This window comes from Saccopteryx leptura, chromosome 1, assembly GCF_036850995.1.
Source record: "Saccopteryx leptura isolate mSacLep1 chromosome 1, mSacLep1_pri_phased_curated, whole genome shotgun sequence".
NCBI classification, from domain to species: domain Eukaryota; kingdom Metazoa; phylum Chordata; class Mammalia; order Chiroptera; family Emballonuridae; genus Saccopteryx; species Saccopteryx leptura.
Window position 1 is genome coordinate 287470898 of NC_089503.1, and position 23243 is coordinate 287494140.

Genomic DNA, 23243 nt, shown 5'->3' on the forward strand with positions numbered 1-23243 from the left:
TTTAATGATTTTAGAGAGATAGAAAGAGAGAGAGAGAAAGAAGAGAGACAGGAACATGGATCTGTTCTTGTGTGTGCCCTGACTGGGGATCAAACTGGCAACCTCTGCACTTCAGAAACAGTGCTCTAACCAACTGAGCTATCCGGCTGGGGCAAGGCCTTTTCTGATTATTCAGTTCTCTCCCTATGCTGGTGTAAACTGTGTACTCTCTGCTAGCAAAGTTCTTGATTATTCTGCTGGGTCAGACTTACAGGGTCCCATCAGTCAAGCTGGGTTCGGCTTCTGCAATAGGGGAACACCCCAAAATACCAGAAACAGGACAGGAAATTATTCAGTGGTCATTTTCCCTTGATATAGGGTGAGATAATATTTGCTGCTGTATCCCTTTAATTTTTATTTCTTGCCTTGGCCCTAATCATTTGTCCAGACCTGTGGTTTGCCCTTGTGCCAGCTTTCTTTATTATAATGCATTTTTTGTTCTCTGACTCTTGGCTTATTCTGACAATGAAAAACCTATTTTTCTTGGGATCAGACTTGTCTTCCCCTTCAGTGATCCTGCGTAGCTTATTTGTCAGATACAATTGACAGCTTCTGCCCTCTACCTGAGCTCCAATCCCATATCCCTGACTACGTACTGGTCATTTCCTCTGGAATGTGCCAGTCAGTGTTCTGCCAAGCATATTGCAACATGTCCAGAAAGAACCTTCATTTTTTTTTGCTACAAACCAGCTGCTCTTATAACCTCTGAGTCCCTGTGAATAGTTCATTAAGTCATTTAGACAAGAAGCAAAGTCCTCTTTGATTTAATCTCCTTTCATTGCCCTTAGCCATTCAGTCCCTAAGAATAATCAGATTGTCCTTCAAATACTAACCATTGTTTCCATCCTTCCATCCCTACACCTCCCCCATGCCCATTTCTAGGTCCTTTTCACCTTTAATATCATCCAGTGCTGTGCCCACTCTTCCTCTGATTGAATTTCCTGTGCCAAGCTGATGCCAGACCTAGACTTATCTTCATTGATCAAGTCATGTCTGTTCAAAACCCTGAACTTCTTCCCTATTCCTGTCATGTAGGCTCGTTGCTCTTATGTCAGGCTGTTCAAGTTTCCCCTCATTTGATCCCATTCTAGAAGATCCTGTGGCCAGGCGGCTATATTGTAATGGAAAGTTTAGTGAACTTGGAATTAGAGGCCCTACTTTCAGATCCTAGCTTTGTACACAGCAGAACCACCTTGGGCTATTCACCAACTCTTGCAGTCTTGGATCCTCATTTGCAAAATGGCAATAATAACACATAATATAGGGAATTTCATGAGGATTTAATGAGATAAATAAGTGTGGAGGCAGGTTAGCATTGTGCTCAGAACCCACATTTGAGCTGACCCCCTTGGTTCAAATCAAGGCTTTTCCACTCAGTAACTGTGTGACCTGGAGCAAGTTCCTTGCCCTCTCTGGGCTTTGTGTTTTTTATCTGTAAAATAGAGATACAACATGCATACCTCCTAGGTCTGTAGTGACAATGAAATGAGATAATACATATTTCCTTATAAGTTCTTAATACATGCCTAGCACATTGTAAGCTATAATAGACATAAGCCCACTATGTGCAAGAGACCTGTTGCTTGATACCTAAACAACACTAATGTTTGCTAAGTTTGTTGATGAATTCATCATATTGCATATAATTTCATTTCCCACTAATTCTTGCTATGCACATTCTTGTGCCACCCTTCCTCAAGTCAGGCTGACCACCTTGACTTTCCATTAAAACATCTTCTACTTTCCTTGTCTTTGGTTATGGTATTTCTCTTTTCTAGACTGTTGTAATTTTTCTCCCCTGACTATCCAAATTCTTCCCATTCTTTAATGTCTATCCAACACCCTGCCTCCATGATACTTTCCCTCATTACTTCTGTACTTACTGATTCCTTGCTTTCCCGAACCAGTTACCCTTGGTTCAGCATGTGCTACACTCCACTGCTGTTTCCTGTGTATTTGTTTTATGTCTCCAGCTAGTTGGAAGATACTCCTCAGTCTAGCATTGTTTCAGAATACATAGTAAATACAGAGAATATTTAATCCCTAAGGCTATCTCTTGGGATCACATTCTCATAATATATATGTATGTATTAAGACTTTATTCATTTTAGAGAGGAGAGAGAGAGAGAGAAGAGAGGGAGGAGCAGGAAGCATCAACTCCCATATGTGCCTTGACTAGGTGAGCCCAGGGTTTTGAACCAGCGACCTCAGTGTTCCAGGTCAACATTTTATCCACTACGCCACCACAGGTTAGGCTCCCAGATTATATTTAGGGTGGAATTTGGAGAAGGGAAACACACTTCATTGTTTTGAGGGTGAAGAAAGATCTAGAATTCTGAAACAATTTTTTAGAACTAGAGAGACTGTAGTCTCTCTTATCAATAGAGTGTCACCTGAAGGTAAGCAGATGAAGGGGTAGAGGGGTAAGGAGTTCCTACTATATGGAACAAGGTCCTATGGCTTCGGGCCAAAGTATTGAAGAAATCTTAAAGATAGGGTCTCTACAGCGGAAGGACTTGAGGCAGACCATAGCTGACACAGACAGGAAAGTGTCCCCATTCAAATTTGGTTCTTGCTGTGACAGGCTTTGCCTTTAACTAGTTTCTCAGGCTTCTTATACCTTTACACAACATTTGCCCTATTGAGAAACTGGTTTTGCATGAAACTTCCCATGGCTTGAAGCAAGTATCCATGACGGTGTTCGCATACCATTGGGGTTTTACCCCTCCCAAATGTACCAACAAAGATGAAGTGGCATTCAGATGATGTGATATGAGGATATCACTGCAGCCTCCAAAACTCAAAATGTTGGAACTATGTGAAAGGTTCATACCAGAATTTCACAATTACAGTGAAGGCCAAGTACAACTAGTCCAGATGCAATGTAAAGAACGCTGCCTTTGCCCCAGTTCTCACGAGTCCTTCTTTGAGTGCTGCAGCCTACATTGCTTTCCTATCACTGAACTCCTATAGTGCATATTATCTAGACTACACAGCTCAGTCCTGCATTGTCTTCTGAAAACTCTTTATGTGTTAGTTCCTGAGAATACAGATTATCCTTTATGTTGCTTTGCTGTCTTCTGTGGAGCTCCTCAATACAGTTTAACTCCGTGTTGGGCACAATAAGATTCTCAACAATAAGTGTTTATGATTTGTTTTTAGAAATGTAAATTCATAAAAAGTGGAGGGTATTGGGAGTCCCCATCATCATGTATAGTGCTGTCAGTGGCACCAGCCTCCTTCCATAAGTCAGGGAGTCAAGACAGTATATACGTAGGAAGCAGGACACAGGGTTCCAGGGCTTTCCCACTTAGGAGACAGTGATGTTCTGCCCTAGTGTCTGAGACCCCTTCCCAATTCCCCTTTATCCCCCCAACCACATAGGCTATACAGCATCAGAGTTCATCAGACTCAACTACTTTATTTTTATTTTTTTTTTAATTTTTTTTATTTTTCTGAAGCTGGAAACGGGGAGAGACAGTCAGACAGACTCCCGCATGCGCCCGACCGGGATCCACCCGGCACACCCACCAGGGGAGACGCTCTGCCCACCAGGGGGCGATGCTCTGCCCCTCTGGGGCGTCACTGTGTTGCGACCAGAGCCACTCTAGCGCCTGGGGCAGAGGCCAAGGAGCCATCCCCAGCGCCCAGGCCATCTTTGCTCCAATGGAGCCTTGGCTGCGGGAGGGGAAGAGAGAGACAGAGAGGAAGGAGAGGGGGAGGGGTGGAGAAACAGATGGGCGCTTCTCCTGTGTGCCCTGGCCGGGAATCGAACCCGGGACTTCTGCATGCCAGGCCGATGCTCTACCACTGAGCCAACTGGCCAGGGCCTCAACTACTTTCTTTTATAGATGAGGAAACTTGGGGTTCAGGAAAGAACAGATAAGGGTAGTGGAGGGAGAATCTGTGGGCTTTCGAGTCAGGTGCAATTGGACTATCATCCCAACACTGCCACTTTTTAGTTGTGTGATTTGGGGGATCTCTTCACATCTTGGAGCCTCAATTTCCTTATCTTCAAAGTGGGGTAACAATCCCTACCTACTGGGGTTGTGGGGAGAATGAGTAATGGTATGTAAATACAGTGCTTGGTAATAAGAGATGTTCAATTCTTTTTTTTTTTTTAAAGACTTTATTCATTTTAGAGAGGAGAGAAGGAGTAGAGAGAGAGAGAGAGAAGGGGGGGGAGGAGCAGGAAGCATCAACTCCCATATGTGCCTTGACCGGGTAATCCCAGGTTTTCGAACCAGCAACCTCAGCGTTCCAGGTTGACGCTTTATCCACTGCGCCACCACAGTTCAGGCGAGAGATGTTCAATTCTTGTTGGCTCTCTCCCCTTTCCTTCTCTAGAGTATCCTGCTCAACGTTATAAAAAAAAAAGTAAGTGTTAGCCTCTCTTGTTTTTCAAGCTAGTCTTTCAATCACATATTAAAGCTAGCCTTCTACCCACTAAAAAATTAGGATCAACTGTTAAAAATTTTTTTAATTACCTTAACTAGGAATTTGGACTTCTTCATTCTGAGCACATTTATGTCTCAGAGATAAAATAAAAGACAGAAATACTGAATTTCAGAGTGAAATTCAAAGGTATTGAGGTTTTACCCATTTTCAACTACAGTGTTTGAACTCCTGCTTACTCCTAAAATAGTACTCATGGCCTTTTACCCCTTAGAAAAATCCAGTCTCTGATATATTTACATGCTTTGCCTTTCAACCTGGTATTTTCATCTGTTTTTCAAAGACACACTCTTCTGTCTATTAATCATCAATTGGAGCTAAACACTGCTGTTGAGGTTCCATTAAATAAATAAGAAATATGTATTTGTAATAATCACTGTGGACGTGTGGGGTAGTTTAGACTCAAATGAAATAGACATTCATATCATTTGTAAAAATTAATGCTTGATGATAAACCTTTCTTTCCCAGGCTAGAGATGTACTGGGATCATTATTTATTTTTATATTTGCTAGTTAATATTCATGTGTTTGGCTGCAAATATCTCTTTAAGCATAGATCAGAACCAGGTTTAGACCAAAAGGACAATCTCAGCATGAAATACTTCCTTAATTGTGACTATTACAATGATCAAATTATGATTAACGGTTCATCATTTGGTGAATCAGATAGGTCTTACAAGGAAGAACAAAGCAGAGGAAACCTGCCTTAAGTTTTTTTTGTGGAAGTCGCGGTAGGCAGAATAATGGTCCCTCACCGCCCTTGTCCTAATCCTCAGGACCTGGAATGTCAGGCTGTGTGGCAAGGGGAGGTCAAAAGTGCAAAGGGAATTAAAGCACTAATTAGCAGGCTTTAACAAAGAGGGATTAATCTGGATTATCTAGGTGGGCCCAATGTCATCTCAAGGGTCCTTTATGGGGGTAGAGGGGACAGAGGACAACCAGAGAGAGGGTTAGTGATGTGAGAAGAACTCTACCCACTGTTGCTATCTTTGAAGATGGAAGATGAAGTCATGAGCGAAGGACTGTGGCAGCCTCTAGAAGCTGGAAAGGGCCAGAAAATGGATTTCCCTGAGCATCCAGAAGGGAACACAGCCCTGCTGACAACTTGACTTTAGCCCAGCAAGATCCATTTTATTTTATTTTATTTATTTAATTTTAATTTTATTGTTTTGTTTTATTTTATTTATTTTATTTTACTTTTGAAAGAGAGAGAGAGACAGACAGACAGGAACAGAGAGAGATGAGAAGAGAAGCATCAATTCTTCGTTGTGGCACCTTAGTTGTTCATTGATTGCTTTCTCATACGTGCCTTGTCCAGGGGGCTACAGCAGAGCCAGTGACCCCTTACTCGAGCCAGCAACCTTGGGGTTCAAGCCAGCAACTTTGGGCTCAAGCCAGCGACTATGGGGTGTTGGGCAGATAAAATGTATTATGCTCACTTTGTTAAAAATGGCACTGCCCACGGGAGGCCATTGCCCAGGTGATATTAATGTGTGTCTCTGTGGGCAGGTAGAATCCTTGTAGCCTGGTGCTTGGTTTTGGGATTAAGCTTTTCCCACCCGTTTTGATGTGGGGCGGTACAATCCAATCATGCCTCAGAGAAGTGTCTTTGTATTAGAGACTTCCCTATTTTGTATATTGGATTAAAGGTTTGGAATCTACACTATAAAATGGGGCAGAATGAGAGCTTGCCCTCTTGGTTCCTGGGATGATTAGCATGAGAGAGCAGAGGGAGCAGAGCAGAGAGCAGAAAGAGGCCATGAGGCCAGGAGAAGCAGCCAAGATGGCGGAGTGTTGAGTGAGAGGCCAGTTTGTGCAGAGTTTGTGTAGGGAGAAGGAAGGAGATGGGGAACAGAGGTGAATAAGTCTGGTGAGCTAGAAACCTTTGATTCTAGGAAACTCGGATAAGTCAGTAGCGTTGTGAGCACTGAATGTGAGTGGGTTTTGGAGGCCAGTGTGTATTTTTACTTGCCCGCCAGGTGCAAGCTAGAATTAAAGAAAATGGCCTATCAGTTTGTGGCTCTGTTGTTTCTTTACCGACTGTCCGAATCCAATGCGAACCTGCATGGGCCGGGCTGCTGTGATGCTAGCCCCGGCTGCTGGCTTTACATGGGGTCATATCTATGATCCCATACTCAAGCCAGCAACCCCGCGCTCAAGCCAGTGACCTCAAGGCTTTGAACCTGGGTCCTCAACATCCCAGGTCGACGCTTTATCCACTGTATCACCGCCTGGTCAGGCAAGCAAGATCCATTTTAGATGTCTGAATTCTAGAACTGTAAGATAATAAATTTGTCTTGTTTTCAGCCACTAAGTTTGTGGTAATTTATTTACAGCAACAACAGAAAACAAATACAAAAGGTTTCTCCAAATAAAGGCTGACAGACCATTGTGCCCAAAAGATGCTGCCTGGCATTCTAGAATTTCACACTATCATGGACAACCTTTAAAATTCCCAAAGGAACTGAGACACAGGGAGAGGCTGAAGATCAGTGTCAAAGAGCAAAGGGTTCAGCAGTTTGAAGGGAGTGCTTTTCATACTTGGCCTGATACGGGATGGAGAAGAAATATGGGTATAACTCATAACCTCCAGGAGAGACAGGCTTAATAGCCATACTTGGTATTTGTATTACATCTTTTATTTCATAAAGGATTTCACTTACACAGTCTCATTTAATGTTCCCATGAATCCTATGAGGTGGCATTTTTTTACTATTCCATTTTGTAAACAGGAAAACTGAAGCTTAGAGAGTTTTTTTCCTGAAATCAGACAATAGTAAGAAGGGTTGGGATTCAAACAGATCTGGTTCCAACACCTAGGTGCTTCACCACCTTGGTCTTTGTCCTGTCTGGACAGCCATTTAGCCAGGAAGTCAATACATGAAGAGACTGGTTATTAGTTAGGGTAATTTCTCCTAATAACTGGAGGTTGTGGGTAGCGGAGTAGATAATACTTTGTGGTGGATATTCAGTCTCCGTATGTCTGTTTCTTGGGAATATGGAGTCTTCCTAGAATGTGCCTACTGTCAAAAGCATCACTTGCCAGTGGAGACTTCTTGCTAAACATTTTTAATTTATTATGTACTATAAACCTAGATTTGACATAGATAAATATAGGTTAACCCCACCTCCCTCACCTCAATCAGACCTCTACCCTGTTTTTTATTTCTTTTAAGAATTTTATTATTTAACCAAGTCATCTAGACTCAATAGCTATAAAAACAATAACAGCTAACACTTACTGAGAATACATCCCAGTGCTAAGAGTTTTAGACATCATGCAGTTAATCCCCCCAACAACCCTATGAGGAAGGTACAATTATTAACTCCATTTTATAGATGAGGAAATTGAAAGTTATATAAACACAAAGGTGACACCTTAGCATCATTTTCATTGCTCACCCTCCTCACGCTCCGTAGCTCATGAATCACCATGTCCTCTCAATGTACTTGTTGCTTTCTGTCCTTGTCCAGTGCCACTGGGCCAGTCTTAGTTAGCCCTTTTTGACTTATGCCTGAATTGTTGACATAGCATAATATGGTCCATCTTATTCCATGATCCCCTTTCTTAGGTCTTTCTAATATGCTTTGATCAAATGAAGCCATCTACAATCCCACTTTTAGATCCCATTCATTTCTAAGTTAAAACTTTTAAACTGCTGAAGGTACACCCGAATGTCCCCAGAGGTTTATCCTTGGACAGTGTGATTGTAGCAATATTCTTTTGAAAAATTAAATAATTTTCATTATATTAAAATTAACAGGAAAAATATTACAACTGTAGGTTGAAATTATAGAACAAGATACATAATAAAGTTGAACAAACATTGTGCCATATAGATGTGTAGTTCAAACTTCATTTGTTCCGGCATTGGGGAACTCCCACTGGTCATCTGAGCATCCCATATATGCAGTTCTATTTTTTAGAGGCAAACCTTTGCATAAGAAAACAGTTATGTGCCTGACCTGTGGTGGCACAGTGGATAGAGTGACGAACTGGAATGCTGAGGTAATCGGTACGAAACCCCGGGCTTGCCTGGTCAAGGCACATACAGGAAGCATCAACTACTATGAGTTGATGCTTTCCACCCCCTTTCTCTCTCTTCCCTCTAAAATCAATAAATAAAATCTTAAAAATAACCAGTTATATAATATGCTTAGTGTTTTCTACATATTTATAAATTTCATTATTAGTATTAAATATACATAGTAAAAGAAAAACTGAATCAAAATACCACAAAAGATTTAGCAATAAAAAATATTCTCTTTCTTCCAAGGGTAACTATTGGATAAGGTGATTTGTATATTTTTCTTTATACTTTTCTGTAATTTATAGACTTTTAGCAATGCACATGTATTGCCTTATAATAAAAAATAGGGCCAATAATATTAAAAAGAAACCAAAACTTCCACATTCTCTGCTACTTATAATATAAAAGCTAAATTCTCTGGCTGAGGCCCTATGTAATCAGGCCCCAAAATGCTTTCCAGGCTTATTTTATACTATTCAATACAAATGTTCTGCTTCAGTTAAACTGTTTTAAACACTCTTTCCCTGCTGTGCCTCTGACTGTGTGTTTTCTTTTCCTGAAGTGAGTTTCTCATTCTCTTTTAATATCCCAATTCAATCTATTGTTCAAGATCGAAGTCAGTTCCACATCCAGACCTCCTAAAAAGGAAGGAATCAGTATGTAGTGAGTGTTTACAGTGAGTGTGGGCTATGCACTATATTTGGTGCTTTACGTGGTATTCATTTCTACCTCACAACAGTTCTGGATGGTTTGTATTAATTACGTTCATTTTACAGATGAGGAACTAACTAAGTGTCCCTCAGGTCCCACAGTCAGCCTGTGGCAGAGCTGGAATTTGTAGCTGGCTGACTGTCCTGCCTTAGCTCAGTAAGCTCTCATTTTTTTTCAACTTTTGTAGCACACATCTGAGTAAGCTGGACCAATAATCACAGAAGTGCATTCTTAAGATTGCTTACAATGTTATTTTGAATGCTTATATTTTGCATTCTTGTTTGTCTTAACAAAACTTCCTGTGGTAAAACTAGTGTTTAAATTCTAACTTGCTATTTCTTAGTTATATGTCTTCAGGCTCTTGAATCTTTCTTAGCTTCAACTTTCTCCATGGTAAAATAGAAAAGATAACAATAATACCTAACTCTTGGCATTGTTAGGAGAGCTAAAAACCCAGTGTCTGTCTTGCACAAAAGAGCTGATTGTTGTGTATTTGATTTAACATGATGATATTAATTTATTGATATTTCTAAATTCCACTTAATTTCTAGTTTCTTCATAGTAGTTGTTTAATATATTCTGAAAACTCAGTGATCTAAAGACTAGACCTTTATCTTCAATATATTAAAAAACTGATTTTACATAAAATTAAAGAGTATTTTTTGCTATTTGGTCAGAATATCTATCTTGCTGGTTAACTAACATTGAACAAGAGGTTCAAAAAAATTTTCCTAAAGGTAAATATTTATTTACATTTATAAACATGAATGTTGGTATTGAATGTTGTCATTGTTAGTCCAGAATTTAAAATGTTATCATTGTTAGTCCAAATTTTAAAACTGAGTACATTTGAGACCTATATTAACTTGGAAAATGCAAAAATTACTTTAAAATCCATGACCTTCAAAAACAGACACCATTTTTAAAAAATATTCTTTTTATCAGAGAAAAGGGAAAAACTGTGTTCATTCCAATTATTTTCCTCTAGGGTAGGATGAAAGAAGGAAAATTCACAAATATTTTCTAGCCTTTCACTTGCTTACTTTCTTTCCTATTTACTACCACTACCATATTTTTCTGGTTATAAATTATTTTTTCAGTCTTTGAAAGATGAATACACCTGATGTTAGGAATGATAATTCTTTCATCTTTAATATTTTATTTCACTTGTCCAAATAACTTGGACAAAAACCCCCAATGTGTGTTCCCTTGAAAATAAAGTTTGGACCATAGATAGCAAAAGTCCATCAGCAACTTCCCTGAGATAGCAACTGAGAAATCCCCATTTTTCCGTGTACTTCTCTAATACCTGTTTGCTATGAATTGTTTGATTGAAACAAAACAAACTGTTTAGTTATCGGGACATTGGGATCTTTGTAGGGTTTAAACGTCCTACCTGTTTGTAGCTAGATATTAAACTTTTATTCTCCTTTAACAGTCAAGCTTCTATTCTACTGTTTCCATTTTCTTCCTTCTTATTCCCTTTTCAACTCACCAACCTCTTGCAGAGACAAGATTGTTTTCGGTTAAACCATTCTCTCCACAGTCACTATTGGTAAACCAAAGAAACTCTTTTTCGCGGGGCTTCTCTGAGCACTAACGCACTGGAAATAGACTCTTTCCTAATTGAAACTCTCTTTTCTTGGCTTATGGTTACAGTCATGTCCCTGCTTTTCTTTCTGCTTTTCTAGTTTCTCTTTCTCAGCCTCCCTATAAGCTTCTTTTGGATTGCCTCTTCCTGAAACATCAGTATTCCCTTGGTTCCCAACACCTTTATTTCTCTTATTCTCCCTGCATGAGCTCATCCAATAACTATGGCTGCAAGTGACTATGGCAGATGGATCCCAAATCTTTATCTCCTGCCCAGACTGGTCTGGGTGATCATCAGACGCATAGATGTAAGTCTATTCCTCTAGAGCAGTGGTAGTCAACCTGGTCCCTACTGCCCACTAGTGGGCGTTCCAGCTTTCATGTGGGCAGTAGCGGAGCAACCAAAGTATAAACAAAAAGATAGATTTTACTATAGTAAGTTGTTTCATAAAGATTTATTCTGCCAAATTTAGCGAAAATTCGACATAAAGTACTTGGTAAGTAATTATTATTATTATTATTTTGTATTTTTCTGAAGCTGGAAACGGGGAGAGACAGTCAGACAGACTCCCGCATGCGCCCGACCGGGATCCACCCGGCACGCCCACCAGGGGCGATGCTCTGCCCACCAGGGGGCGATGCTCTGCCTCTCCGGGGCGTTGCTCTGCTGCGACCAGAGCCACTCTAGTGCCTGGGGCAGAGGCCAAGGAGCCATCCCCAGCACCTGGGCCATCTTTGCTCCAATGGAGCCTTGGCTGCGGGAGGGGAAGAGAGAGACAGAGAGGAAGGAGGGGGCAGGGGTGGAGTAGCAAATGGGCGCTTCTCCTATGTGCCCTGGCCAGGAATCGAACCCGGGTCTCCCGCACGCCAGGCCGACGCTCTACCGCTGAGCCAACCGGCCAGGGCCAGTAATTATTATTATATGCTTTAACTTGCTATAACTCTGCTTTATAAATTTTATAAAGTAAAGTTACTTCCCTACTTTATAAATCACCATTACTGTGGAACCGGTAGGCGGTTAGAAAATTTTACTACTAACAGAGATACAAAAGTGGGCAGTAGGTATAAAAAGGTTGACTACTCCTGCTCTAGAGGTTCTATAGGCACTTTGAAGTCAACATGCTTAAAATTCAAACTCCTACCTTTCCAGTTGCCATAGGAAGCAGCACAGCATTATTCATTTTCGTCAGAAACCTAGGAGTCATCCTTAACAGCTTAGATCTAACTAGTCGCAAGGTCCTCTTGATTCTAGTTTTTCAATATCTCTTGAATCTTGTTTTCTCTCCATTTATATTTATTTGATTCTCTACCTTGTATAGGCGTCTCTTATTTTATGTCCTTCCCACAAAACCATTCTTTCTTCTTCTCTTTTTTTTTAGATTTTATTTATTAATTTTAGTGAGGAGAGAGACACAGAAGTGGGGAGGAGCAGGAAGCACCATCTCCCATATGTGCCTTGACCAGGCAAGTCCAGGGTTTCAAACTGGCAACCTCAGCATTCCAGGTTGATGCCTTATCCACTGCGCCACCACAGGTCAGGCCAAACTATTCTTTATTTATTTATTTGTATTTTTCTGAAGTAAGAAGCAGGGAGGCAGAGAGACAGACTCCAGCATGCACCTAAGCGGGATACACCTGGCATGCTGACCAGGAGGTGATGCTCTGCCCATCTGGGGCGCTGCTCCGTTTCAACCAGAGCCATTCTAGCACCTGAGGCGGAGGCCATGGAGCCATCGTCAGCGCCCAGGCCAACTTTGCTCCAATGGAGTGTTGGCTGTGGGAGGGGAAGAGAAAGATAAAGAGAAAGGAGAGGGCAGTGGGTGCTTCTCCTGTGTGCCCTGGACAGGAATCGAACCCAGGACATCCACACAGTGGGCTGACACTCTACCACTCAGCCACAGCCAGGGCCCAAAGCATTCTTTATACAGCAAAATGCTGATTTGATCCTGTCATTTCTCCTGCTTAAAATCTTTCAGTGACTACTCCGTAGTTTACCTTGAGTAAAGCCTGACCCCTTTGGCACAGCTTACAAGGGCTCTATGATCATGATTCTGGTTAGGTGTGTAATATAGGCTCTTCAGATCCCAGCTCACCCATTTACTGTGTGACCTTGAGCACATTAACTGTAAAATGGAGGTAATAATAGTTGTGAGGATTAAGTGATGTAATTTTCAATAAATGTTAGCTATTATTTTAAATTATGATAAATATCCTTATTTGTATGTTTTTGGAAAATAGTACTATTATTTTCTTTAGATAAATTCTCAAAGTAAAATTGCTGGGTATACATTTTTAAAGACTTTCGAAAATATATTGCTAAATTGCCCTGAAGAATAGTTATACCAACTGAAACTCTCACTGGTGGTATCAGAAGGCCAGTTTCTCCACACTCTTGACCCTGTCCTTGGATTAATCATTTTAACAATCTTTGCCAAATTGTAAGTGAAAAATCACTTAGTGTTTATAACTTATGTCTCTTTACATATTTGCCACAGAAAGATCAGATATACACTGATGACAAGAATGTTATTGCTATTTACTCTTTCTTAGTTATACATCTTAATTTGACATTGAGGTTTTTTCATTTCTTTCTGAGCTGGAATTTTATCTTTGAATACTTCTACCTCTCTCTTTCCTTCCATTTCTTTAGGAAGGATGTGTCTTTATTTGAATTAAGTGAATTAAATGCTTAATTCCTATCAGACTTTTAAGCACTGTGTTTGGTCCAGTTTCTTTTTAAATTTTTAGATAGGGAGCACAGATGAGAGTTTGGAGACCTTTTCTAATCCCAGTTTAGAATCTCCCCCCCCCCCAAGAGAAACAAAGAGAGGGTCTGACAGGGACAGAAAGACAGGAAAGGAGAGAGGTGAGAAGTATCAACTCATAGTTTCTCATATGTGCCCCAACTGGATGGCTTCAGCTGAGCCAGTGACCCCTTGCTTAAGCCAGTGACATTGGGCTCAATTCAGCGAGCATGGGGTCATGTCTATGATCCCACACTCAAGCTGGCAACCCTACGCTCAAGCTGGTGAGCCCATGCTAGAGCTAGCAACCTCGGAGTTTCAAACCTGGGTCCTCAGCGTCCCAGGCCAATGCTCTAATCACTGTGCCACCACCTGGTCAGGCATCAGCCCAGTTTAGTCCCTAACTAGCTGTGCATCCTTGGGCAAGCCACTAAACCTCTCTGGTCCTTCACTTTCTTATATGTAAAGTGAGTCTGATGGTACCAGGTAATGTCTTAGGTATCTTCTAATTCTCACATTACATAGGAAAAAATTTTCTTCCATGAAGTTTCTTTGGAGTATTCCCTCCTACTATGCTGTAAATACATACTGCTTTCCTCCAACATAGTGTCACCTCTGAGGCAGAACTTGCCTCTTTTCAGACTGATTCGTTTGTATGGTGCCACGAACCCTAGGGCAATAGAGGCGACTACCATCTAAAACACAGCCAAGACCTAAATGTAAAGTAGTTTCAGTTATTTTGTGTGTAACAAAACCCTTTAAAAATCTGTTGACAGCTAGGGACCTACTCATAGAAAAACATACATAAGCATATATGCATAAAATTTTAGGGAGTCCCTAGACCCTCTGAAGTGTATTAGGTATTCTCTATAAACCCATGAATCCTAGGCTAAGGACACTGGTTTGGGACATTGACGGGATCCCTGGAGATAACTAAATGATCAGAAATACTTCCTTCCTATTGGAAAAAGAAAAGCTGCTAAATTAAATATTTATAGAATATTATTAAAATTCTTTTTAAAACTAAAATAATTGTGTTTTCATGCTTAAAACTTTTAGAATAGAATGCAAACTCCTTGCCATGCATTACAAAGTTCTCCATAGTCTGGTTCCTGCTTGCCCTTGTTTTTGAACTCTGAGCTCCACTGAACTTTCTTTTGCTCTGGGAACACGCCAATGGTCTTCAACTCATAGTCTCTCTGTTGAAGAGTCTCAGTGTGACCTGTTGCCTCTGCCACGATCACTTCCCTGGGTGCTGTCCTTCAGGCCTCAGTTCAAATGTCCCCTTCTCATGAATGTGTTCCCCAACCACCTTCGCACCTATCCTCAAATCATTGCTAGCACATCACCTAGTTTTCCCTCTGTATAGTCAGTCTTGTCACAGTCCTGACCATAGTTTTCATTTGCTCATTGTCTTCTCTCCCTAGTAGAATGTTAGTTCCATGATGGAGGGGGCCTTGCCGCTCTTATTTATAACCATATTCCCAGAGCCAGGCACAGCGCCTGCGCACACAGTGTGTCCGTAAAGTCATGGTGCACTTTTGACCGGTCACAGGAAAGCAACAAAAGATGATAGAAATGTGAAATCTGCACCAAATAAAAGGAAAACCCTCCCAGTTTTTGTAGGATGATGTGGCAGCATGTGCGCACACGCAGATGACGACGTAACACCGTGTATACAGTGGAGCAGCCCACGACCATGCCAGTGCAGATGTGGACGGTACAGAGAAAAGTTCAGTGTGTTCTGCGGCTCGCTAAATTCGAATCCGTGACCAAAGTGCAACGTGAATATTGGCGCATTTATAACGAAGCGCTACCACATAGGAATAACATTACTCGGTGGGATAAGCAGTTGAAGGAAATCGGCAGTTTGGTGGAGAAACCCCGTTCTGGTAGGCCATCAGTCAGTGACGAGTCTGTAGAGGCTATACGGGATAGCTACCTAAGGGGCCCTAAAAAATCTGTGCGTGAGCCCACATCAAACTGCACTGAATAGGTATGAAACTGGGAGAGTTTTCCTTTTATTTGGTGCAGATTTCACATTTCCGTCGTCTTTTGTTGCTTCCCTGTGACCAGTCAAAAGTGCACCTTGACTTTACGGATACACTGTATTAGGCAGGTGTTCAATTACCAATTGCTGAATGAATGATTAAACTTCAGCCAGGGATGGATTAAAACCTTAAGAAGATCTACGCATAAAAGATTATGGTGTTCCTCCTCCATTTAATTCTAATAAAAATTTTGGTGCCCCTTCACCCATATTAACTCTTAACTAAAAACAATACGAAACCAGCCATACACTTACATGTACTGAAGTGAAAGTAGCTTCTTTGTAGATTAAGTATCTGATTTAAGACATTGGAGCCCTTGCTTTGCTGTTGCCCTAATCAGTGGTTGGCAAACTGCAGCTTGCGAGCCACATGCGGCTCTTTGGCTCCTGTGTGGCGCTTCTACAAAAGACCACGTGCAGGCACTACCTCGATAAGGAATGTACCTACCTATATAGTTTAAGTTTAAAAAATTTGGCTCTCAAAAGAAATTTCAATCGTTGTACTGTTGATATTTGGCTCTGTTGACTAATGAGTTTGCCAATCACTGCAGACCTAAGTATATGAACTTTGTCTGCTTTTGGAGAATTTGCATTCACTTGTACCTTTAAATATACTGGAAGTAGATTTAGGTTAAGCAAGCTTGTCTAGGCCTAGAAAAAGCCTTGCTGGGGTTTCGATGTGTTCATCTATACATCAACTTGGGAAGAATTGACATTATTTACTATATTGCTTCTTCCAATCCATGAATATAGTAAGTTCCTTCAGATATTTAGGTCTTCTTTAATTACTTTCATCAGCATCTTAAAATTTTCAGCATACAAATCCGTACGTTGCTTGTTAGATTTATACCTAAGTATTTCATGCTCATTGGAGCAATTTTAAATGGTATTGTGTTTTTTTCCTTTTTTTTAATTTTTCTGAAATGAGAAGTGGGGAGGCAGAGAGACAGACTCCCGCATGTGCTCAACTGGGATCCACTTGGCATGCCCACCAGGGGACGATGCTCTGTCCATCTGGGACCGCTGCTCCGTTGCAACCAGAGCCATTCTAGTGCCTGAGGTGGAGGCCATGGAGCCATCCTCAGCGCCTGGGCCAACTTTGCTCCAATGGAGCCTCGGCTACGGGAGGAGTAGAGAGAGATAAAGAGAAAGGAGAGGGGGAAGGGTGAAGAAGCAGATGGGCACTTCTCCTGTGTGTCCTGGCCAGGAATCGAACATAGGACTTCCACACGCCGGGCCAATGCTCTACCACTGAGCCAACCGGCCAGGGAAAATGGTATTGTTTTTAACTTTTGTTTCCACATGTTTGTTAGCACATATAGAAGCTCTTTCAGTAGAACATGGAGAAATGTACCCTTTAGTGAATTAAACTTGTCCACTATTAACCTGGGACTAGTAACAATCTATCCTAACATTAAAGGACCTCCATAATATGCCTCTAAACTTCTTAAATTTAACCCAATTCTTAATTGCTACACACAAATCTATACTACCATTAGAAGGGCCTACTTGTCCCTGACCTGAATATACCTCACTCATTCCACTTCATGTCTTTGCTCTGCCACCTACCCCCTAGAATAGTCCCTCCACTGAGCCCTTTCACCCCAAGTTAAATCTTAACTATATACTTCAAGGATGCGGTCAAAGCATTCCTCAGCAGATGTCTTTCCTGACAAGCTGTACATTGCTTCTTATCTCCGCTGGATTCTTTTAACCAATATTGTATGCCACTAAATCATTCATTTAGTTTTAATCTATACCTTGTTTCCCTAATTAGGTGATTAATAGCCATCATAGCACCACAATACTTGGAAGGCACTTCAATTTAATTCTATAGATGTAGAAAGGCAGAGAGGTTTTGAGATGTGTCAGTGAGTAAGGCTACTGAAGCTGCAACATGTAAGGGGTACTTCATAAATCCTCACGGAGTCTTTCACCCGGGCAAGATCCATGCTCTCCACTTCTAGGACAAGGATTCTCTCTTTTCCTTCCGTCTCCGAAATCCCAGCTCGTCCAGTAAGGAAAACTGAGATGCAGATCCTTTCCAACTATCCCTTCAAAACTTTTAAAACCAGAGGGTCTACAGTTTGATTTTCACAGGTTTACCTGAGCTCAGATAAGCCCATGGAAGCTGCAGTGACATCTTCTAGCCACCAGAGGACAGGGAGCAGCCGGAAAGACCGCTTCTCTTCAGCAGGCGTCTTAGAGGTCAAAGGCAGAAGTAAAATGTGGCCTCTCCATCAGTGGCCCTTAGGCTTTTTTTTTTTTTTTTTTTTTTTTACTGCGTGAAGTGCTCAGCGGTTTCACATTTCCAGATGGGTTCCTTTTTTTCCCTCTAAAGATGGGCCGGAAGTTACCAGCCGCTTACCCCAGTACTAACCTTAAATGATTACTAATCATAACGAATGTACTTTAGTTACAGGATTTAAAGGCAGAAAAGTATGATGTTTTATCTTTCTAACCCACTCCAAACCTGCTTCTCAGTTCTTGAGCCAATTTTAAAAAACGTCCCTTAGGCAATGTCCAAATGGACATTCCACAACAAAGATGCCTTTGGGAACCAATGTCCCGAATGTCGTACATTGCAAATGGAATATTTTAGGAGCTAGATTATTCCTACACAAATTCTGGCTCAAGCAGTCCATTCGCAGTGTGCTTTTCCGTCATTAATCACATCTTTGTTATGTGATCTCCACGTGAGTACTTCTCAGTAGAAGCAGCTTCATGCTCAAATGCTCAAAGAACACTGAATAAAGCTCTGATTGTCCTATTCAGTGATTCCAAGTCCTGGTTTGTCACCACCTCAGGTCTCTAGTTTTTCAAAGTGTGTAATGTGTCTCAAAACAAAGCTATTGTAATTAACCCAAATAAAAAATGCACAAAGTGTATATAGGGTTTAAATCACAGGGTCTGGCACCACGGGAGAGGCATGAACCTCGGTCTGATTTAAAGATCATTCTGTACTGCTCGATGTAGAAAACAACTTTAAAGAGAAATTTTGGCTGCTCGTACTCATTAAATTTGTTAATATAAATAAACATACAAAAATATAAGCCACGTAAAATAATGAATGCTAGGAACATTTATGTAGGGGGCTCTTAACGACAAACATGATGGCTGAATACCTGACAATACTAGTGTGATTCTTCTTAAAGTTCCTGTGACTTCTCTTTCATTAACAGACAGCAGTAAACCTGCATTTTGGATTCGTCATTCTTTTTAAAATTTTGATTGTAATTCTCTCAAATCATTGTTTGCATTTCTTCACGCTGGTGAAGCCGCTGCAAACAGCCCAAGGTGGCAAAGGCTCGGGGTCTCGGTTGCGGGGGAAATCCTTAAATACCTGTTTGGGCGCAGCCCTGAAGGCGCGCGGCCGGGGCGAGGACCCAGGGGTTCGGGGGCCAGGAGCTCCGGGGCGGCAGACACGCGGGCGCGGAAGGAGGAGGCCGCGCGGCCGCCTCCGCGGGCAGCTCCGGCTCCTCCCAGCGGCACTAGCGGAACCTGCCTCGGAGTTACCGAACTCGGGAACGGAACGCGCCCCGACCCCTCCCCGCGGGGCGAGAACGCGGCGCGGAGTGCGGCCGCGGGATGGGCGGGTGGGCGGCCCGGCCCCGCCCCGTCCGGCGCCCACCGCCCTGCCCTCGCCTGTCTCCTCCTTTCCCCCCGGGCTCCGCTGAGTTCATTCACTGGGATTGGTTTCAAGTGACGCCATCTCTTTATTTTTAAACCAATGACCTCATCCACGCTTGAAGTTTCCTGACCAGCGACTCTTTCTCTTTCCCCCCAACCCCCCCGCCTTTCCCCCTCTCTCTGTGTATCACTGGGGGGCTTTAGTCAGTGTTTAAACGATTATTTTTCCCTCTCCCTACCCCCTCCACGTTCCCCACGCGGCCCCCCCACTTTCACCTCCTCAACTTCTTCACCCCTTTTAACATTGTTTTTTCAAGGCTGACTGGGGAGGGGGAAAGAGTGAAGAAAACTTGCAAACGTCTCCCTTCTTCCTAAGCCTCCCGCCACCGCCCACCCCTCCGAGAAGGAGAAGATAATATAGTGAAAAGAAGACGAGGAGAGCGCGACGGGACGGACGCGAGCGGGAGCGCAGCCGCCCTCCCGGCTCCGCGGCGGCGCCTCGCAAGTCCGGGAGGCGAGGGGGGACCGCGGGGAGACGCCGTGACAACTTTCGTTTCCCCCAAGGGAGTCGGGAGGTCGGCGGCCCCAAAAGTAAGTGGCCTCGGGCCGGCCGCGCGGACTGTGCGGGCGGGAGGGTGCGGGGCTCGGGGCGCCCGCTGAGCCGGCAGCGGGGGAGCTCCGCGGCTCGCCCCGACCCCGGGCGCCGCGCTCTCGCCCCGCCGGCTCAGCCCGCCCCGGCGTCCGGGCCACCTTTTCGGAAGGCAGGGTGGGGGCGACCGCGGCCCGGAGCCACACGAGCGTTTGAAGTGGGGGTGTAGGCCTGGCTGGGGGCCGGCCCGAGCGGGAAGGGGGCGGGCGGCCGGGCGCGGGGTCCCGGTCCGTGCGGGCCGGGCGGCCGGGTCCCGCCGCGAGAAGCCGCCACCGCGGGACGCGGTCCTTTCGTGGGCGAAGCAGCTCACTTCCAGGCGCGTCTGTTATACAACACGCCTGCCAAGTGGGGCCCGGCCTGACTGTTCCCATTATCCCAAATTTGCCTTTGGTGTAAGCAGCGAGGCCACCTGGGTGGTGACGGCGTTGCTTTCTTAAACCAAACTAACCTCCCAACAACTCAAATTTTTCATGTTGGGGCCCGAGTCATGATGTTGGGGGACTCGGTGCCCCAGTGACTTATTTACACTAGTCGTAAAACGTGAGAAATAAAAAAAGACCGAGGAGACAACCGAGGATCTGTTTATCATGTGGGGTTTCATGTAATAAAATACTAGGAAGGAAAATATTTAGGCAAAACTGAGGTTTATTACCTAATACACAAACACACGTAATTAACTTGAGAAAAATATAAGTAGATCCTAAAATGCGTGAATACTGCAAAATTATAAAAATGATTATTATTAAACATTAGTTGCAAAGTTCCTAAAGGCCTGGTGTCTCAAAGGGTTTAGAAAGCATACCTGTAACCAGCCTGTGATGAATAAAGTGGAGAGGAAAAACCTGTTGCATAATCTCATTTGCTGTGGGGTGTGCTGTGCCATCCCCCTTGAATGAAAGGGAAGTGAGTTAAGATGCAGGGTTTTAAAAACTCTCCCAAGATTTTATTTACCCAGTGCCACTTCTGCTTTAAAAGACTGTAAGTAAACACTCTGCTCTTACAAGTGAACCAAACCTATCAAACCTGTTTAGAAAATGACCAGGTATGTTTCGTTTCTTTCTTTTGAGTGTGTGTATGTGGATGTGAAATTTACCATCCACGAAAGACCTTATGACTACTATTTGGGGAACTTAGACTGTCAGAAAAATGCCTTTTTCAATGCCACTTATTTTATGGGGCTGATTGAGAGTGCACATAGGTGACAACTGTTTCTTCAAAGGATTTATACTTTTTAAACTCCATCAAGAAAAAACAATGTTTAAAGTAAAGATAAACTTTTAAAAAGAAAAGAATTCTTACCAGTTGAGTTACTTTTTTATTATTTACTTTTCCTTGAGAATCGTGTATATTGGTAGACACACAGCTTGAGAGAACATAATTAATTAATTGAGAATTGTGGAGTCCTATGTTTTGTTGAAGGCAGCAACCTGGAGAAGTAAATAGAAAAACTAAGAACTTATGGCTCTGTTGGTATTTTGGTAGAAATGTAACCAGGCAATGTGAAAAAAAAATTTTTATTTTAAATAAAGTTGTGGAATTTACCGAGTTTGAGGATTGTATAGAAGATTGCTGTTAAGAAGTTTGAGAGGAGGGCTTAATATTTAACATCTTACATAAAAGTTTGGGCAAAATTACACCAGGGCAAAAGTTGGGTTTTAGGTAAAACAATTTGTACTTATCAAGATTCAACATGGGAAAATTAAAAATGAGTTTATTTTTAATTCTGCTGGTAATAATGGTGGCTAGTGTATGAAAAAAAAGTCGGTTAAAGTACTTTAAACCTACATTCAGATGTAAAATAATTGAGTACCTGTAAAGTAAAAACAGTCATGTAAAATTGAGGATTAGGGGTCTTTTTGGCCAAAAGCTTGATGACAGTAAATGAAAAGGGGCAAAAGAGAAGACCCTGTTAGCCCAGTTCTTTTTCTTATACATTTTTAAAACTTATTTGTGGAAGTGAAGCAGAGAAGGGGTCTGAGGTAGGTGCAGAGTTTAGGCGGGGGTCAGAAGGGCTAGGGTTGATGTGTGAGTTTGTTTTGACGCTATTTTTCATAAATGTCTGTATTGGAAATTTAATTCCATTGAGGTTTTGGTCTATGGGATTATGTAGTGATGAAGCTGACTTACATAGCTGTCCAATATTCATGTTTTTCCAACCAATCATAACATCCTACTAAATATAATTTGCTGGAATTACTAGTGTAATTTATCCTAAGAACCCACTTTTTCCTGGAATATCTTAAAAAAACAAAAAACTAAAAAACAAAGGTGAAGTTTTCTATCTTGTATCATTTGAACTAAAAATTTCCCTGGACACTTAATGTTTTAAAAATGCTTTGCATTATCAAACAAATAGTACTTTAAATTGAAGAAGTAAATTAATATAAGAAAGCTGATTTGGATAAGAATCTCAAGAAAAGGTAGAAAATAAATCAGAGGATATAGACATCCAATTTTATGACAAATTTCAACAGATTGAAGAAACTGGTTAAAAAGGCTTCATAGGAAAAATCACAGTTGATGTTTGATGGGCTTTTTTTCCCTTATATTTAATTACATCACAGTTTAAAACCAAAACAGATATCCAGCATCATAAAGAATGTTACTAATGTTGGCTTAACTAAAAAACATAATTAAATAATTAAAGCTTGCCTACAGCCACATGATATATTCCAAAGCCAGATGCCATTTTTTTTCTTGATTTTCCTGTGTTGTAGGAAATCTGATATTTTTGTACATTTCATTAGCCCAGATGATCAAGGGTTGACTATGTGAAGGAGGGATGAGGTTTATAAAAGGTTGCCAGATTTAAAGAAGCACACTCAGGCAGGCATTAAGAAGAGGCTATTGTCATGCACAGACTAGGAAAGGGAGTTTGAAATTTAACCAAATAAATGATTGGAGGAAACAGTAGTGTCTCAAAAAGAAGTATCTAAAGACAGGTACAAAGAAATAATAAAAGCTTGCCAGGTGTCTTGTCAATAAAGAAGGAAATGGGATACTTCTTGGCATGAAAGGGAAAAGGCATGAAGGGGAAGAATACCCTCTTATCCCTCAGCAACAAGAAGAGAGTAATGAAACTTCACATGTTGATTGGGGTTAGACGGGTATTGCCAAAGAGTCACAAGATTGTTTTGGGGGATGGTGTATGGATAGAAGAAATTATGAGTATATGTTATAATTATATAAGTATGTAAAACTTGGAATTGCCAAAGACGAATTTAAAATAGAGAGGGCCCATTACAGTTTCAGTTGAGTTTTTAGAAAGGGAGGGATAGGTTATAAAAAGTTGAAACTATTTATTTATTTATTTATTTATTTTTTAAACCATGTCTCTTTTTTTA

At 41.8% G+C, this 23243-nt stretch overlaps 1 protein-coding gene across 1 annotated transcript in view; it reads left to right on the top strand.

The window, feature by feature from the left end:
* The first annotated feature begins 19208 nt into the window (after positions 1-19208).
* DUSP16 (dual specificity phosphatase 16) overlaps positions 19209-23243 on the top strand; it is an 88596-nt gene continuing 84561 nt past the window's right edge. The window contains exon 1 of the mRNA XM_066355529.1: positions 19209-19841. The gene's annotated coding sequence lies outside the window, so the exon portion shown is untranslated. The remainder of the gene's footprint in view (positions 19842-23243) is intronic.